Source organism: Callorhinus ursinus, unplaced genomic scaffold, assembly GCF_003265705.2.
Source record: "Callorhinus ursinus isolate GAN/ISIS: 27379988/994484 unplaced genomic scaffold, GSC_fseal_2.0 scaffold1, whole genome shotgun sequence".
NCBI classification, from domain to species: domain Eukaryota; kingdom Metazoa; phylum Chordata; class Mammalia; order Carnivora; family Otariidae; genus Callorhinus; species Callorhinus ursinus.
This window is the reverse complement of record NW_027397063.1, coordinates 37,524,534-37,545,050: the sequence shown is the minus strand read 5'-3', so window position 1 is coordinate 37,545,050 and position 20,517 is coordinate 37,524,534. Positions and strand designations below refer to the sequence as shown.

The 20,517-nt window shown below is 38.9% G+C and overlaps 1 protein-coding gene and 1 pseudogene across 3 annotated transcripts in view; one reads left to right on the top strand and one right to left on the bottom strand.

Annotated features, from left to right (window-relative positions):
* CPOX (coproporphyrinogen oxidase) overlaps positions 1-20,517 on the top strand; it is a 65,378-nt gene that overhangs the window by 9,931 nt on the left and 34,930 nt on the right. The gene's annotated exons all lie outside the window — the stretch shown is intronic.
* Positions 2,140-19,328, bottom strand: LOC112818406 (uncharacterized; annotated as a pseudogene).

Sequence of the window (20,517 nt, the reverse complement as noted above, 5' to 3'; positions counted from 1 at the left end):
GAATACTTTGTGAACTAGTAATTCTCCAGTAGTGACAAGCTATTCGTGGCAGTGGTTCTCTCTCTCTCTCTTTTTTTATTTTTTTTATTTTATTTTATTTTTTTTTTTTAAAGATTTTATTTATTATTTGAGAGAACGAGAATGAGAGAGAGAGAGAGAACACATGAGAGGCGGAAAGGTCAGAGGGAGAAGCAGACTCCCCGCCGAGCAGGGAGCCCGATGTGGGTCTCGATCCCGGGACTCCAGGATCATGACCTGAGCCGAAGGCAGTCGCTTAACCAACTGAGCCACCCAGGCGCCCCCCTCTCTCTCTTTTTTTAAAGATTTGATTTATTTATTTGACAGAAAGAGACACAGCGAGAGAGGGAACACAGGCAGGGGGAGTGGGAGAAGGAGTAGCAGGCTTCCTGCGGAGCAGGGAGCCCAACACAGCCCAACTCCATCCCAGGACTCATTACCCAAGCTGAAGGCAGACACTTAAGGACTGGGCCACCCAGGAACCCCAGTGGTTCTCAAAAAGAGGAAGTTGTAGAAAAGGTATGAAAAGGTAAGTAAAGAAGTCTATTATGTGGTTGATTATTGCCAGGGGACATGCCCTTCCTCACTGGAATTACTAAAGCATAAAGTACTATGCAAGATTAACTAATATCAGCTAGATTACACCAGACCTGCATCCCTTTCTTTTTTGCCATTAAAACAATATCACTCACAGCGAAGGGCTTCTTTAGGTTAGACGCTTCTGTGAACTCAATATTTTTATGTCTTAGTAGGTCGAACTCAGCCTGAATTCTTATTTTCCACATCAACATTTTGAGGATTCTTTCAATTTTCTCTTTTCATCTAATATTGATGAGAAAGCTGTTATTAATATGTCAGTTATCATTCTTTGTAGGTGATATCCTTTATGGGGAGCTTTGTTATCCTTGATGCTCTAAAATTTCACTACCATGGATCTTTTTTCCTCAGTTTCTCCTCCTGGAGCTCTAATTAGATCTTTTGTTGAAACTGCATGACTTAACATCTTAAGTACTATATCTTTATTCCTTTGGCTGAGAATTTCTTAGCTTACTTTCAAATCACTTGTTTGATTAGCTATGTTTGAATATTCAGTTTATTTGTTAACTTGATTTCTTTTTACCCCATGGTATCTAATTGGTTCTTATGACTACTTTTTCTTGCTTCAAAAAAGATGCTCCTTTTTGTCTAAGATTAAATGTTTTAAGATTCTGTCTCAATCTCACTGTTCATTGTAATTGCTTCTATCATGTGTTGGCTTTCCTCAAGTTTAAGAATTGGCACTATTTTTACAAACTAACGGAATACATAATCTGAGTAGGTATTTTTCTCGATATTTTACAATTTACTTAATCTTGTCAACTATGAACTAAATACTATTAACCCCACTTCATAGACAACTAAACTGAGTCAATGAGTGAGGTAAAAAATTTATTCAAGGCCATGAAAATAGTAAGTTTTGGAGCAAGTACACAGTCCTATAGAGCCACCTGTCTTCCCAGGTCATACTATTGACATGAGGCCCTTGGGTCTGACCCAAGATTGCATGCTCATACTTACTCCTAAAGCAGTTACCCTAGTTGGTGCACAGTGGGGTGAGTAAGGGCATCCACGTACTTGTCTTCAGTGTCTTAATTGCCTGTGTACCCTCCAATTCCCTAAGTCTACCTCCAGCTATGAAAGGACACTTGGGTTGCAACTGCCTGTCCACTGTCCACTATCCACTTTTAGGTAGCAGCCACCATTTCTAGACCAAGAGCTCTTGTTTTCAAGTTTAGCTTTGTATTTAATTAGAAAACCCTACTATTTTGTAAACTCAAAATATGTATACAAGCTAAGGGGAAGGGGAGCTATAATAAGACCGAAGGAAATTACTTAATTTCTACTGTATCCACTTGGACTGGTTGAATTTATCAAATCCTGACTGTGCATCTGGGTGTCTTGGGACAATGAGGGAAGGTTTTTTTGTTTTTCGTTTTCCTTCTTCAAGTCTAATGTGCCCCCGCTTCCCATCCCTGAGAAGCTTTCACCAAACTCTCAGTGATGGAAATAACCCTCTTGTACTCCAATAGCAATCTCTTTAACACAAAATTGTAATGCAAAACCAAATTTATTTCCATGCATAACAGTGAAGATTGGGATACTAGATTAAAAGGAAAGCAGTCTTCTGTCAAATAGAGATCAAGATTCTTAAGTAGCTGCCTTTGGGAACTACAATAATGGAGGACTTGCTGTCTTGCCTTCAGATGTTAAACCTCTGCCTGATGCTTCCACAGGCTCTTCCGATGTGCCTTCCTCCGCAGTCAGCCTTTCTAATTCCTTCTGATAGCTATGCTGGTATTCCAGATACTTTATGTTCCTCTTCTGTTTAACCAAGAACTTTTTCAGGAATTCTAAGAGCTACAGTACAATACCAAAAAAAAAAAAAAAAAAAAAAGAGAGAGAGAGAGAGAAGGGAAGGACTCAGTAAAGACCTTGTCTGCAGTGGGATACGACCTAAGATCTTTCTACCAACTTCTAGTGAGTGCATGGACCAGCAGCCCTGGGAGCTTGTCAGAAATGCAGAATCTCAAGTCTCACCCAGACCTAAGAAATCATATTTTAAGACAGCACTAGACTATTCATATGCATATTGAAATTCAAAGAGCACTGATCTAAGACATTCAAGACCTCCAGGTGAATACAAATATCCACTTTTAATGAATATGAGTGTTAGGGTATCTCATCAAAAGTACAGATTAAGTAATGAGTTCCTAGTGCAATGGTTTTTCACCCTGTTTATTTGAATCACGTGGAAGTTTTGAGTAGGCACCCAGATCCCTTTTAGATTTAAGTGGTTTTAGATTTAAGTGGTCTGGTGTAAGACTTAGTCATATGTATCTCTTCAGAACTCCTCAGTGAGAGCAAGGGTTGATAACTTTTATTAGGACATTTTTTTTTTTCCCCACTGACTCAGAGAAGGCAGGGGATTGGTAAGAAAGTTACCACTATAAGGTAGAGTGTTCATCATTAACCAAGAAGACTTCAGAAAAGTTTATAGGATAAGAAGTCACCATTAATAATCAGTTTTGCAAGGACGCTCAAGGATAGTGGTTCTCAAAATGTGGCCCCTGGCCAGTAGCATCATCACCTGGGAACTTGTTAGAAATGCAAATTTTTGGATACCACATAAAACCAATTGAATTAGGAACTCTGGGGATAGGGCCCAGCAGTTTGTTTCAGTAAGTCCTCCAGGTGATTCTGTTATCCATTAAAATTTAGGCACTTTTGGTCTAGGAGATTTATAAGCCAGCAACAGAAGTTATTTTGTTTAATTATCCAGAGTGTATTATTCCTGGAAAGTCTTCTCCATCTTGTGTTGAGTTGCATTCCTCCAACACACCTACTCTTCCCACATCAACCAACTCCCAGAAATAAGTTCATATACTTACTTGGGGAGAAACAAGCACAGATTGGGTGATCCGCTGTTTTGGACCCATGTCTTAGAAGTAGGTCATAATGAGAAGTGAAAGATAACCCTGCTTTCAGAACCAATTAACTACTTACATCAGTTTCGCTATTCTTAGAAGCCAAGCTCTTCAGCTCTTGTAGGTGCTTGTGTAACTCTTTTTCCATCTCCAGAGCAATCACTATAGCTTGTAGGTCAGTTCCCCAGTACTCTATGTCAGGCCTCTGTTGAAGAGAACAGGGAGTCACTTTTCCACCCTTTGTTACACCCTACATCCTGGGTTGGATTATGACTAGGTTTACATAGGCTAGTAGTTTCCAAACATTGTGGCACAATGGAATCAGCAGGACATCTTAAATACTCATGTCTGGCTTTCAACTGCAGAAATTCTGGCCTAATTGATACAGAGTACAAACTTGATACCAAGATTTTCCAAAAGCTCACTAGGTAATTTTAATGTGTTACAAAGCTTGGTTACCACCAGCAGTTACATGCACTATTACATTAGCTTTGGAATTCTGTGATGGTGGTTCAGTTCTGTTGCTAGCAGACATTTAGTTCTCTTTATAAAGCTGGAGTTAAAAACACATCAGGTAACTAGGGATGTTTCTACATGTAATACCCCCCAATTAAGATTTAGACTGTTTCTTTGGAGTGTATGTCCTAGTGAAAAAGAATTTGTTCTACTGCATTGGAGACTCAGCCATATTAAATACCTGAAATGTATCTGAATTAGACTAAAGATCTAATATAAGATGCTAACACATTTAGGAAGAAGCCATTAGGAGAGAGTGTCTCAAACTACGTAGAGCATTAGAATCACCTGACAAGCTTATTAAGCTACCACTCCTTGGGGCCCACCCCCTAGAGAATCTGAATCAGTTTGTCCCACTGGGTCCATGAATTTGCATTTCTATTAAGTTCCCAGGTGACGCTGGTGCTGCTGGTCCATTAAAAAAAAAAAACAAACAAGGGGCGCCTGCCTGGCTCAGTCTGAAGACCATGCCACTCTTGATCTTGGGGCCGTGAGTTTGAACCCCACATTGGGTGTAGAGATTACTGAAATAAATAAAAACTGAAAAAAGAAAGAAAACCCAAACAAACAAAATCAAACAAGCATTTAGTGGTTATGATTTACTCACAGTAATATGAAGAAGTTACAAAGAAGGTATATGCTTGCACTCAAAGTCAGTGACTATAATTCCATGTAAGAAAACAAGTAACCAGGGGCGCTTGGGTGGCTCAGTCAGTTAAGCATCCAACTCCTGGTTTCAGCTCAGGTCATGATCTCAGGGTCCTGGGATTGAGCCTCACGTCAGGCTCCACGCTCAGCACAGAGTCTGCTTCAGATTCTCTCTCCCTCCTCCTCTGCTTCTCCCCCTACTCATTCTCTCTCTCTCTCTCTCTCTCTCTCTCTCTCTCTCTCCCCCCCACCTCTTTTCTCAAATAAATAATCTTAAAAAAGAAAAGAAAAGAAAACAAGTAACCTTACAAGTTAGGTAGCAACTAATCGTTGAGTTCTCTAGACCCAGCAAAAGCCCCGTGGAGATCATCATAGTTATACAGTCACCTTAGTCACCGGAAGGCAGATTTTACTCTGACGCTCTTTTAGGTATTTTATGAACTGCTTTGCATGTGCTCTCTTCACTTCTGCTTGGTCTTGGAAAAAGGGGACATAAACAGGTGCATCAGACTCTTCATCATAGTAACAGGTCTAGAAGAGGGGGTGAGAATGGCAACAGAACGGAGGTGAGAGAAGCTGAATTTCAAGACTGGAAATTTTATACAAGCTCACTTCATTATTTCTGTGGTTTTCTGAAAGAGGCCTTTGTTCTTTCCCTAGTTTGTCCTTTGACTTCCAGACGGCCCAGGCTGTCTCGTTATGCTGGTGCCTAATTTTCGGCCATTATGGCCTTTTTAGGGGGTCAGATTTGTGAACCGGACATGCTCATACTTATTTCCAGTAATCATGTGGACTCCTGGCAGAAGTCCAGTATAAATTGACATTTTAAATATCAATCTATTTCATCAATCTTAATACATCTACATTAACTCTAAAATAGTATACGGGTGAAAAATTGTTTATTCAGTCTTCCCACATAGTTGATGCCCATATAGCATTGGGAAACCACTGGAAAGAACTGTGATTCTCCTTATCATCTCCCATAGTTTGCCATGGCGCAGCTCTGAATCACTGCGTCACAACACAACAAAACCCTAGCCACTACGTTACTGTCTCATCTAGTATCAAACAACAAAAACAGCCATAACCACCATTACTAAGAATATAGAAGATATGTCATCACCCACATCAAAGTTGAACCTCTCTCACAATGCCTCAAGAACTCATACTAACCATCGTAAAATAAGCATCACTGATGTTCAGCTCATAAGATGCTACATAATTAACAGCAATCCTACACGCCTCACAGAGAGGTTTCTGAGCCTGGGATGCCATGTCAGCTTTAGGGAAAACCGGGCATAAAAAGCGCTATCCATTAAGGTAGGAGACTTCTTAAATACTAACAGGCAACATAGCCAGCCCACTTCTATCCAGCTGACAACTAGATGAAATTCCATTCAGCTGAGATTAATAGCTACTCTTCTACCAATGAGGATGTTGTTTCTGTGTGAAAGAACCAATCTGACCAAAGGAAAATTAGGGGAAAGTGCCTCATCCTCCTAATTATCCCAGCAGTGTTCAGCATTCTCCCTCCTGTTCACTCTGACAATGACTTGAGAAAGCTGATACACTTCCTGAATAGGGACACATTAGTAGAGTAGCTGCATTACATCTAATTTTTTTTTTCTTTCTTCAAAAACTATGGCACATCATGCTAGGTCCTTTGGGGAATCCAAGAAGACTGACTACACTACATTCTTTGCCTACAAATGATACATCCCCCACCCCATAAGGCCTCAACACACATAATTCGTCTCAAGGCAGGATATGATGGAGTTATAAAGTGTCAAAAGCATATTTAGCTGAGAGGATTGGGGCAGATTTTATTCATAAGTTGGCATTTGAACTTGGCCTTGGAGGGCGGGTAAGAATGTAGAGAAATGGAAATGGAAGCAGGGCATTCCACCTGGAGAACAGGCACGTAGAGGCTGTAGGGGCAAGATATAACTGCGGCTTCTCCAAACTGCAGTAAGACTGCTTCATTTGGGAACCTTTCGGCTCTTTCTTCAAACTGTCCCCAAAAGTCCCTACTTGTCCCATCATACAGCTTATTTGCCTCCTTTGAGGGCAGAAACTGTTTTACTTACTTTGGTATTCCCACAGCCCATCATGGAATATTTTGGAAATGATAGGTACTAAATCAACATTCACTAAATAAAAATATATTTTACATGTGCAGCAGTGTAAAATTTCCTACAGTCTGGTGGATTCTTAGTTCGAGGCTCAGCCATGTTTAGTTGAATTGAAAAAGAAGGGACAGGTCACCAAAAGTCTCTCTCTCCCCCTCCGATTTCCCCCCTTCATTTTTCCCTTCCTACTATCTTTTTTTGTTTGTTTGTTTTAACATATAATGTATCATTTGTTTCAGAGGTACAGGTCTGTATTCAACAGTCTTACACAATTCACAGCGCTCACCATAGCACATACCCTGTCCAATGTCCATCACTCAGCCACCCCATCCCTCCCACCCCCCCCAAAAAGATCTGTCTCTCTAAGGTAATGAGGAGGGAGGGCGTCTCCTAAGGGGGAGCTCTTCTAAGAGAAGTACTCAAGCATTCCAAGTTGGGCCCAGTCACAAAGATAAGGTCATTAAAGGGAAGGCATCATTGTCAAAAGTCCTATTATTTGTCACTTTTGTTCTCTGACCCAACATTGCCCTTTACCCCAATTGAATTCATGCTTTAATCCCAGGGAGGTGCTTTAAGTAGGTGCCTCTCAAACTGTTATTTGAATACGAATCACCTGGGGTTCTTGTTAAAAAGCAGATTCTGATTTAGGGGCCTGAGATTCTGCATTTCTGATAAGTCCACCAAATGCTGTCGGTCCATGAAACCCATTTTGAGAGCAAGGGTGCCAAGACATGGCACACAAATGGCACTGCTGGGGAGCCCTCTACTGGGAGAGGAGAAGGGGGCCTTCCAAGCTGCTTCTCCACACACCGCTTTGGCCTGTCAGCACTTGCAGATCCTTCATGGCAGCCGCCGGGGAAGGCAGCAGGCCGCTGGTAAGATCTGGCCTACCAAGGTTACAGCTGGGGAAGAGGAAAGAAATGAGAGCTGACTGGTTATGCTCGGAGTCTATGTAAAACATTACCTGAACTCCCGAAAGAATTTGGGGAAACTTTTCTGACTTGTGTGACCAGGTGGGGAAAAGCAGCTATAGAATCTGAACTAGTAACTGTTAATATGACCCCATCTACAAAACAGTAAATTTGGAAGTTAAAGATTTTTACTTCCTGGGAGGTAAGATGAGAGTTTGGATACTTCTAGATGATCTATAAGATCTTTTCATGTAAACATTCCATGACCTACCATTCCATCTAGGCCAGAACAAGGAACTGAATACATAGGAAGAAAATGTTCCTGTTCTTATGGGTTAAATAAGATTAAGAAACATTATCATCTGATCACTTAAGAACATCACCAATATATAGGAAAAAAGAAAAGAAACACATCACCATTAGTAACAATTGGGTGAGTATGGGAGCTTTATTGGTGATTTTTTCTTTTTTCTAATTTTCATGTTTTTTCAAACTTTTATAATCTCTCTTTATATTTTTCATTTTGAAAAAGAACCTAATAAAACCTTTCTAGGGAATTAACACAATGCTTTTCTATAATGGAAACTTCACATACATAGTTATGAATATATTGTTTGTTCTCTAATTATAAATGAAGTGTGTGATCATTACAAAGTATTCCAAAATTTCAGTAATATATAATGTAGAAAGTAAAAGCTCATGGGTAATGCCGTGGTTCTGATATGTACTTTTAAACCTAATTTGATCCATAACACCACTACTAAATTTTGGTAATGAAAGGAATTGACTTTTGAATTATCAGTTTGTTTCCTGTGATTAAGAGTCTCTTATATTTTGTCTCCCTCTCCGATTCTCTGATTTCCCCTTGTTTTATTTTTTCCTCTCTTCCCCTGTGATCCTCTGTTTTGTTTCTTAAATTCCACATATGCATGAGATCATATGATAATTGTCTTTCTCTGATTGACTTATTTACCTTAGCAGAATACTCTCTAGTTCCATCCACGTCATTGCAAATGGCAAGATTTCATTTTTTTCATGGCTGAGTACTATTCCATTGTACACCACATCTTCTTTATCCATTCATCTGTCAATGGAAATCTGGGCTGTTTCTATAGTTTAGCCACTGTGGACATTGCTGCTATAAACATTGGGGTGCAAGTTGCCCTTCATATCACGATGTATGTATCCTTGGGGTAAACACCTAGTAGTGCAATTGCTGGATCATAGGGTAATTCTATTTTCAACTTTTTGAGGAACCTCCATACTGTTTTCCAGAGTGGCTGCACCAGCTTGCATTCCCACCAACAGTGTAAGAGGGTCCCTCTTCCTTCATATCCTTTTCAACATCTGTCGTTTCCTGACTTGTTAATTTTAGCCATTCTGACTGGTGTGCGGTGGTATCTCATTGTGGCTTTCCCTGATGCTCAGGGTTGTGGAGCATTTTTTCATGTGTCTGTTGGCTATTTGGATGTCTTCTTTGGAGAAATGTCTGTTCATGTCTTCTGCCCATTTCTTGATTGGATTACTTATTCTTTGGGTGTTGAGTTTGATAAGTTCTTTATAGAGATTTTGGATACTAGCCCTTCATCTGGTATGTCATTTGCAAATATCTTCTCCTGTTCTGTCGGTTGTCTTCTGGTTTTCTCGACTGTTTCCTTTGCTGTGCAAAAGCTTTTTATTTATTTTTTTTTAAGATTTTATTTTTTTGACAGAGAGAAACACAGTGAGAGAGGGAACACAAGCAGGGGGATTGGCAGAGGGAGAACACGCTGAGCAGGGAGCCCAACGTGAGGCTCGATCCCAGGACCCTGGGACCATGACCTGAACCAAAGGCAGATGCTTAACCAACTGAGCCACCCAGGCTCCCCTTTAAGCTTTTTATCTTGATAAATTCCCGATAGTTCATTTTTGCCTTTGTTTCCCTTGCTTTGGAAATGTTTCTAGCAAGAAGTTGCTGTGGCTGAGGTTACAGGGCTTGCTGCCTGTGTTCTCTAGGATTTTGATGGATTCCTGTCTCACATTTAGGGCTTTCATCCATTTTGAGTCTATTTTTTCATATGGTGTAAGGAAATGGTCCAGTTTCATTCTTTTGCTGTGGCTGTCTAATTTTCCCAACACCATTTGTTGAAGAGACTGTCTTTTTTCCATTGGATAGTCTTTCCTGCTTTGTCGAAGATTAGTTGGCCATGGAGTTGAGGGTTCATTTCTGGGTTCTTTCTTCTGTTCCCTTGATCTGTATATCTGTTTTTGTGCCAGTACCGTACTGTCTTAATGATTACAGCTTTGTAATAGAACTTGAAGTTCAGAATTGTGATGCCGCCAGCTCTGGTTTTCTTTTTCAACATTCCTTTCGCTATTTGAGGTCTTTTCTGGTTCCATACAAAGTTTAGGATTATTTGTTCCAGCTCTGTGAAAAAAGTCAATGGTATTTTGATAGGGATTGCATTGAATGTATAGATTGCTCTAGGTAGCATAGACATTTTAACAATATTTGTTCTTCCAACCCATCAGCAGGGAATGTTTTTCCATTTCTTTGTGTCTTCTTCAATTTCTTTCATAAGTTTCTGTAGTTTCTAGAATACAGATCCTTCACCTCTTTGGTTAGATTTATTCCTAGGTATCTTATGTTTTTGGTGCAATTGTACATGGGATCGACTCCTCAATTTCTCTTTCTTCTGTCTCATTGTTGTAGAAATGCAACTGATTTCTGTGCATTGATTTTATATCCTGCCACTTTGCTGAATTCCTGTATGAGTTCTAGAAGTTTTGGGGTGGAGTCTGTTGCGTTATCCACATAGGGTATCATGTCATCTACGAAGAGTGAGAGTTTGATTTCTTCTTTGCCAATTTGGATGCCTTCTATTTCTTGTTTGATAGCTGAGACTAGGACTTCTAGTACTATTTTGAATAGCAGTGGTGATGGTGGACACCCTGCCATGTTCCTGACCTTAGGGGGAAAGCTCTCAGTTTTTCCACATTGATAATGATATTCTCTGTGGGCTTTTCATATATGGCTTTTATGATATTGAGCTATGTTCCCCTGTCCCTACACTGTGAAGAGTTTTAATCAAGAAAGGATGCTGTACTTTGTCAAATGCTTTTTCTGCATCTATTGAGAGGATCTGATGGTTCTTGTCCTTTCTTTTATTATGTAATGTATCACACTGATTTATCTGCAGATGTTAAACCACCCTTGAAGCCCAGGAGTAAATCCCACTGGGTCATGGTGAATAATCCTTTAATGTATTGTTGGATCCTATCGGCTAGTATCTTGGTGAGAATTTTGGCATTCATGTTCATCAGGGATTTTGGTCTGTAATTCTCCGTTTTGGTGGGGTCTTTGTCTGGTTTTGGGATCAAAGTAATGCTGGCCTCATAGAAAGAGTTTGGAAGTTTTCCTTCCATTTTTATTTTTTGAAACCGCTTCAGAAAAATAGGTATTAATTCTTCTTTAAATGTTTGGTAGAATTCCCCTGGGAAGCCATCCAGCTCTGGACTCTTGTTTGTTGGGTGATTTTTGATTACTGCTTCAATTTTCTTGCTGGTTATGGGTCTGTTCAGGTTTTCTATTTCTTCCTCTTTCAGTTTTGGTAGTTTATACATCTTTGGGAATGCATCCATTTCTTCCAGATTGCCTAATTTGTCAGCATATAGTTGCTTATAATATGTTCTTATAATTGTTTGTATTTCTGTGGTGTTGGTTGTGATCTCTCCTCTTTCATTCATGATTTTATTTATTTGGGTCCTTTCTCTTTTCTTTGATAAGCTGGCCAGGGTTTTGTCGATCTTATTAATTCTTTCAGAGAACCAGCTCCTAGTTTCATTCACTTGTTCTACTGTTCTTTTGGTTTCTATTTCATGGATTTCTGCTCTAATCTTTATTAATTTTCTTCTCCTGCTTAGTTTAGACTTTATTTGCTGTTTTTTCTCCAGCTCCTGTAGGTATAAGGTTAGGTTATATATTTGAAACCTTGTTTCTTGGCAAAGGCTTGTATTGCTATATACTGCCCTCTTAGGACTGCCTTTGCTGCATCCCAAAGGTTTTGGACAGTTGTATGTTCATTTTAATCTGCTTCCCTGAATTTTTAAATTCTTCTTTAATTTCCTGGTTGACCCATTCATTCTTTAGTAGGGTGCTCTTTAGCCTCCATGTATTTGAGTTCTTACCAAATTTCCTCTCGTGATTGACTTGCAGTTTCAAATCATTGTGGTTTGAAAATATGCAGGGAATGACCCCAGTCTTATGGTACTGGTTGAGACCTGATTTGTGACCCAGGATGTGATCTATTCTGGAGAATGTTCCATGCGCACTCGAGAAGAATGTGTAGTCCATTGCTTTAGGATGGAAGGCTCTGAATATATCTGTGAAATCCATCTGGTCCAGTGTGCCATTCAAAGCCTTTGTTTCCTTGTTGATCTTCTGCGTAGATGATTTGTCCATTGCAGTGAGGGGGTGTTAAAGTCCTCTACTATTATTGTATTATTATTGATGTGTTTCTTTAAATTTGTTAATTGGCTTATATAATTGGCTGCTCCCATGTTAGGGACATAAATATTTACAATTGCTAGATCTTATTGTTGGGTAGATCCTTTAATTATGATATAGTGTCCTTCCTCATCTCTTATTACAGTGTTTGGTTTAAAAATCTAATTTGTCTGATATAGGTTTGCCACCCCAGCTTTCTTTTAATGACCATTAGCATGATAAATGGTATTTCACCCCCTCACTTTCAGTCTGGAGGTGTCTTTGGGTCTAAAATAAGTCTCTTGCAGACAGTGTATCAATGGGTCCTGCTTTTTTATCCAATCTGATATCCTGTGTTTTTTGATTGTGGCATTTAACCCATTTACATTCAGAGTAACTATTGGAAGAGATGAATTTAGTGCCATTGCATTACCTGTAAAGTCTCTGTTTGTGTATATTGTCTCTGTTCCTTTCTGGTCTGAGTTACTTTTGGGTTCCCTCTTTGCTTAAAGGATCCCTTTAATATTTCTTGTAGGACTGCTTTAGTAATCAGAAATTCTTTTAGTTTTTGTTTGTCCTGGAAGCTTTTTATCTCTCCTGTTTTGAATGACAGCCTTGCTGGATAAAGTATTCTTGGCTGCATATTTTTCTCATTTAGCACCCTGACTATATCATGCCAGTCTTTTCTCTCTTGCCAAGTCTCTGTGGTTATGTCTGCTGCCAGTCTAATCTTTCTACCCTTGTAGAGGGGTCCCAAGCTGCTTTAGGATTTTCTCTTTGTCTCTGAGATTTGCCAAGTGTCACTAGCTGCTTTAGGATTTTCTCTTTGTCTCTGAGATTTGCCAAGTGTCACTATTATATGTCTTGGTGTTGACCATTTTTATTGATTTTGAGGGGGGTTCTCTGTGCCTTCTGGACTGTAATGCTTGTTTCCTTCCCCAGATTGGGGAAGTTCCTGTCCCAAGCTGCTTTAGGATTTTCTCTTTGTCTCTGAGATTTGCCAAGTGTCACTATTATATGTCTTGGTGTTGACCATTTTTATTGATTTTAAGGGGGGTTCTCTGTGCCTTCTGGACTGTAATGCTTGTTTCCTTCCCCAGATTGGGGAAGTTCTCTGCTATAATATGCTCCAATATACCTTCTGTTCCTCTCTCTCTCTCTCTCTCTTTCTTCTTCTTCTGGGATCCCAATTATTCTAATATTGTTTCACTTTATGATATCATTTATCTCTTGAATTCTCCCCTCGTGATACAGTAGTTGTTTATCTCTCTTTTTCTCAGCTTCTTTATTCTCCATCCTTCATCTTCTATATCACTAATTCTCTTTTCTGCCTCATTTATCCCAGCAGTTAGAGTCTCCATTTTTTATTGCATCTCATTAGTAGCCTTTTTTATTTCAACCGGATTAGATTTTATTTCCTTTATTTGTCCAGAAAGAGATTCTCTAATGTCATCTATGCTTTTTTTCAAGCCCAGCTAATATCTTTATAATTGTTATTCTGAGCTCTAGTTCTGACATCTTACTTATACCCATACTGATCAGGTCCCTGGCAGTCAGTACTGCCTGTTGTTCTCTTTTTTGAGGTGAGTTTTTCCACCTTGTTATTCTGTCCAGAGAATAGATGAACAAGAGAACAAAATACTAAAATGGCAACAATGACCCCAGAGAAATATACTCTAAGCAAATCAGAAGAGACCTGAAACTAAAAAAAAATAATAAAAATTAAAGAAAAAAGAATCTAATCCAACAGGTGAACAGAATAGAGCGATACACTGGATCCTGTGTGTATTTTGTTCTGTTTGTTAGAAAACTAGATCCCAAAACTGTAAAGAAAGAAAAATTTATATATGTACAAAAATAAAATTAAATACAATGAAAAGATAGAATGTAACTGTAAAAATGAAGACTAAAAGAGAAAAAAAAGAAAACAACAACAAAAAAGGAATATAAACAGACAGGTGAACAGAACAGAGCAAAACACTATATCTTGAGTGTATTTTCATTGGTTTGTCAGAAGAATCTTCATCCCAAAATTGTAAAGAAAGAAAAACATATATACATATATTCAAAAATAAAATTAAATACAATGAAAGATAGAATGTAACTGTAAAAATGAAAATTAAAAATGATTTGAAAAATGAGTTGATAAAATAAGAAATTGGTTGGAAAAGGAAAGGGAAAAAATTAAAATTGAAAGACTAAAGAATCGTGCAGAAAAAACCATGTATTCTATATACTATTTTCCCTTAGAGCTGGAGTTTTGCAGTTCTCTATGATTGGTAAACTTGGTCTTAGCTGGATGCTCTTGCTGATCCTCTGGGGCAGTGGCCTGTTGTGTTGAATGAATAGAGTTTTACACGTTAATCAAATTTACACATCATAAGTCTGGAAGGCATGATTAACATGCATAATGACAGATTAATGGCCAACAGAACCAAACAGCTAAAATTAAATTGGCTAAAGTTAATATGATAAAATGTAATTAAAGATGAAAAAAAAATCCTGTGTTTCAGTTCAGTAATTCAATAATCCATAAACAGGAAGAGGGAGAGCTTATTGAACAGCAGTTCATGTGAAAAAAGACTTAGATTTTTAATTGGTTGAATGCTCACCATGACCACAGAGTTGGCAGAAAAACAAATGCAATTCACTTTTTCCCCCTCAGGCAGATAAAGGCTAATGTTATTGAATAATGATAGCTATACAAGTCCCGAGGCCACTATGTACAGACAAAAGAGGGGGAGCTTTAGTTCTTGGTCTCAGTCTTATTCTCTTTCTTGGCCTGGAGCTGTCCCTCCCAGCACTTATGTGCTTCCTTGGTCTTAGACCTGTTGGTCTCAGCCAGGTCAGCCCACACCTTCTTGCTGCCCCTGTCAGCCTTCAGCTTATGGATGTGTTCCATAAGAATCAGCTTGTTTTTAAACGCATTCCCATTTATCTTCACGTATAGGCTGTGATACATGCAGTGGTCAGTCTTCTTAAATTCACCATATCTTCTGAGGATCCAGCTCTGAATTCTTATCCAGGTTACCTTCTCAGGCATTTGACAGTACCCTTTGCATACTTGTGCCCATTATACCTGGCTTTACAGCAGGGCAAGGTGTTTCTTCAACACTGGGTGTGGGAATGGACAGTCATAGGCTTCTGAATGATCAGCCCATCTTTGATTAGCTTTCAGATCCACTGATAGGAGTTGGTATTGGTGATTTCGTTTGTCTCACTGGTTCCAACCAGACCTTCTTTTTGCCACAGTGAAGGATACTGGAGGTGAGCCCTTCAACAAGTGGTTCTAGGAACCAGATCACAGAAGATAAGCAGTCCTGCTGTTATTAGGTACTGACTCATGTTCTCAGGGTCCACCCATCCAACACATACTTAGCACCTACCAGAAGTAGCTAGCTGGTCAGTGCTGCATGGTAATAAAGATAATCAAGGACTTGAGGAGCTTTTTGTCTAATGTTTTATTTATTTCAATATTTGTATTATATTATAATAAGATTTATAAGTGCTTAAATATTGATGAAATTGATGGATAAAAATTCTTCACAACAAAGAAGGTGTTTTATTCCTTCTTATGAAAGTGAAAAACAAAGTCTAAGAGAGAACAAGTAACCCGCCTACAGTCACACAGCTACTTAGGGGCAGAGTCTGGGTTTGAACTCATCTCTGGCTCCCCAAATCCAGGCTTTTTCTTTTTTTTTTTTTTTTAAGATTTTATTTATTTATTTGACAGAGAGAGAGACAGGAGAAAGGGAACACAAGCCAGGGAAGTGGGAGAGGGAGAAGCAGGCTTCCCCCTAATGAGGGAGCCCGATGTGGGGCTTGATCCCAGGACCCTGGGATCATGACCTGAGCTGAAGTTAGACACTTAACAACTGAGCCACCCAAGCACCCCCCCAAAATCCAGGCTTTTTCTAACATGCTATTCATCCCATTGTATTAAAATAAATTCTTTTTCTGATTTATTAGTGTAAGAATAAGACTTATAAACTCAGAGCCCAGAAATACATATATGGTCAATTAATTTATAACAGAGGAGCCAAGAATATACAATGGGAAAAGGACAGTTCAATAAATAGTGTGGGGAAAACTAGACAGCCATGTGAAAAAGAATAAGGCTGGACCACCATTTGACACCATACACAAAAATTAACTCAAAATGGATTAGAGACTTGAACATCAGACCTGAAACCTAGAAGAAAATAGGCAATAAGCTCTTTGACACTAGTCTTGGTGATGATTTTTTTTTTTTTTAAGAGAGGGAGAAACAGGGGAGGAGCAGAAGGAGAGGAAGAGAGAGAATCTTAAGCAGCCTCCATGCCCAGCACCCAATAAGGGGCTCAATCTTACAACCCTGAGATCATGACCTGAGCTGAAATCAAGAGTTGGACACTTAACCAACTGAGTCACTCAGAGGCCCCAGTGATGATTTTTTAAAACTGACACCAAAATTAACAGCAACAAAAGCAAAAAAAGACGAATAGAACTACATTAACTAAAGAGCTTCTGCATAGCAAGGGAAACCATCAGCAAAATAAAAAGGCAGCCTACCAAATGTGAGAAAATATTTGCAAATCATATATCTGATAAGGGGTTAATATCCAAAATATATAAAGAACACATACAACTCAACGGCAAAAGAAAAATTGATTAAAAAATTGTCAGATGATCTGAATAGTTTTCTAAAGAAGACATACAGATTGTAACAGATACATGAAAAGATGTTCAACATCACTAATCATCAGGGAAATGCAACTCAAAATGACAATGAGATATTACCTTACACCTGTTAGAATGGCAATTATCAAAGACACAGGAAGTTAACAAATGTTGGTAAGGATGTGGAGAAAATGGAACCCTTGTGCACTGTTGATGTTAATGTAAATTGGTGCAGTCACTATGGAGAAGAGCATAGAGGTTCCTCAAAAACTTAAAAATAGAGCTCTCAGCAATTCCACTTCTGGGCATTTACTCGAAGAAAATGAAAACACTAGTTTGAAAAGATTCATGCACCCTTTATGTTTATTACAGCACTATTTGTAACAGTCAATATATGGAAACAAAATAAGAGTCCATCAGTGGATGAATGAATAAAGAAATTGTGGTGTATACATACATTGAAATATTGTTCAGTCATAAAAAAAGGAAATTTTGTTATTTGTGATGATATGAATGAAACTCAAGGGCATTGTGCTAAGTGAAAAAATGTCAGCAAAAGACAAATACTGTGTGATCTCTTTTATATGTGGAATCTTAAAAATCAAGCTCATAGATAAAGAAAACAGATTGGTGGTTGCCAGAGGTAGGAGATGGTGGGGTGGGAGAAATGGATGAAGGGGTCAAAGGTAATAAACAAATAAATAATAAATGAAACATTTATATAGAAAGGCAAATGACCTAGCATAGTCAAAACAATGCTGCAGAGGAAAGCAACCTGATTTCAAGACCTACTTTAAAGCTCAAGTAATCAAAAACAGTGTGGTGTTGGCATAAAGGTGTACATATAGATCGATAAAGAACAGAGAGTGTAGAAATAAATCTATATACATATGGTCAGTTGATTTGCAGCAAGGTATCCAAGGCATTTCATTACCAATAAAAACTTCTTAAAAGTACACCTCAAGAAGTTAGAAAAGTTTTCATACATGAAGTTCTGAGAATCAAAATGAAAAATAAGAAACATAAATGTATAGGACTTCCAAATCATGATGGAATTATCTAAAGAATCTAGCAAGTTCTCAGTAGCATTGCTTTCAAAAGTATTTAGGTATAGGGGCACCTGGGTGGCACAGTCAGTTAAACATCTGACTCTTGGTTTTGGCTCAGGTTATGATCTCAGGGTTGTGCGATAGAGCCCTGTGTTGTCCCCGCCTTGGCTTTCTCTCTCCTTCTCTCTCTCTCTCTCTGCATTCCCCACCCCAATATGCTCTCTCTTTCAAATAAATAAATAAATTTTTAAAAAAGTATTTAGATATAATAAGAGCATAATTCCATAGGTTTTTTCAAAAGATTTATTTAGTTGAGAGAGAGAGAGCATGCAAATGAGAGGAAGGACAGATGGGGAGAGAGTCTTAAGCACATTCCAAGCTGGGCAGGGAGCCCCAGGCTGTGTTGATCTCATGACCCTGAGATCATGACCTGAGCCTAAACCAAGAGTCAGATGCTTAACTGACTGTGCCACCTGGGTACCCTTAATTCCATACAATTTAATTAAATCAAAGATCAAGTTCTCTGCTGTGTAAATAATTTAAGTGATGATAGATGAATCTGTATTTAAGAGAATTATTTTCTTTAATAATTTATTAAAAATATATGATACTTCTGTTGCATATTTTTCATCATCTTTATTGTCCTTATATTACCTCTGATTAATACCAGAGGACTGACAGTAGCATAGAAATTTAGGGTACCTGGGTGGTTCAGTCAGTTAAGCGTCTGCCTTTGGGTTGGGTCTTGATTCTGGGGTCCTGGGATCAAACCCTGAGTCAGGGTCCCTGCTGAACGGGGAGTCTGCTTCTCCCTCTCCCTTGCCTTCTGCCCCTCCCCCCACTTATGCTCTGTCTCTCTCCCTCTCAAATAAATAAAATCTTTAAAAAATTTTTTAAAAAGAAATTGTCCACAAAAGTCTGGACACCCAGGATGACTGGGTCATATGCCCATAATAGGGCTGAAGAGGATGAGGTGATGAAATCCACCCAGCACATGACCACGAAGAAATGCACCTGCCGCAAGATGGTCTGGGTGGCCCTTTTTTCTGAGGTGGTTCGTAAGAAGAGGCTGATATTGTGAAGGTGCTAGGGCTGCCTGTGATACCTGGACAAGAGAATCACCACCATGTATGCACTTGCAAGAAGCATGATTCCTGCAGAGGAGGCATCTCTAAAGTGTGATAGTATGAAAAACGGACTCCAGATGATGTAGTTTATGGAGGAAAGTGAGAAGTATTTATTGATATTTAGCAGATTGGTCTTGGTCACATTAGAAGCCATGGTGTAGTGCATGAGGCTACTACTGAAAGACAAACTGGGGACCCATAAGGAGAAGGAATGGAAGAGGTAATGTGTGGATTTCTGCTTAAACCTCTCCAACCAGGAGATGCTGGGGCTAATGACCATGGCCTGGAGTATGCACAAAAGCAGGTGTTGCAGATGGAGAGGCCCTTTAACATGTTGTTCATGTCGAAAAACACCTTACATTTGAAGTCATTCTGACAATTCAGTGACTCCAAAGTTCTTGGTGAAGACACTAAGAACAGTATTGTGAAGAGCATCACTCTATGGATGAGGGCCAACTAGCAGGTGGTCAGGTCAGTGACCTTAGGCCTGAGATCCAGAAGGAGTGAAGAGAAGTAGAAGAGTGTTGGCTGAGTCCAATACCAGCTTGGAAAAAAAGGCATTTTTTGTCTATGGTAACATAAGTGGGAAGTAACCATCTTAATGGAAAAGAGGATACATTCTGTATCTCAGGAAAAAAAATCAAGATTAACACTACCATTATCATTTTAATTTTAGCTAATTATTCTCAATTAGCTCTATCTCATATAAATTCTTATTACAGACTTGGCATGAGCTTAGTCACCATGTAATTCATATATTTCAAACACCAACACATCCATAATCATGCCTCTGTAGGGTGCACGTTATCTATGCTCCTAGAGCACCTGGGGCTCACTCTTTAGGAAGCATGTCTTTACTTTCTGAATTGTTTCATTTCATATTCAGAACCCAGTATAGTGGTACACATATAAAAATAAATCATGGGTATTTGTACAAATAAACTCAATAAATTTGACGCTAATGGAAAATGAATCAACACATTCCCCCCAACATTTTTTGGGGGGAATAATGTTCTGTTGACTCTATCCCACATCACATCACTTTGACACATTTTATTTTTGTCCATCCTCTAGATTTAAGTACGCTTGTAATTACTTAGGGCCCATCCCGCTAATGCAAGATAATCTCCCTATCATAAAGTTAGCTGATTATTAACCTTGATTCCCTACTCTCCTTAACTCCTTTTTACCATATTACCATCAAGGGTCTTTGGTTTGGGATGTGGACATCTTTTTACTAAGTGTATCTCCTAAAAATGATCCGGCTCTCTCCTCCTTTAGTTTCCATACCAGAGACCCCTTATGTAAACTCTTTTCATTTCAGGGGGAGATCGTGAATGCCCTCAAGTTTCAAGAGGACAAACAAACACATTTAGTTATACTTATGGACTCTTACATTAAAGAAAATGAAAATATAGTAAACAAAATATAATATTTGATACATAATCCTGTGATGCAACATCACTGGCTTTGAAAATGAAGCAAGGGGGCCATGAGTCAATGTGGAACAATGAGTTGGGAACACTAGAAG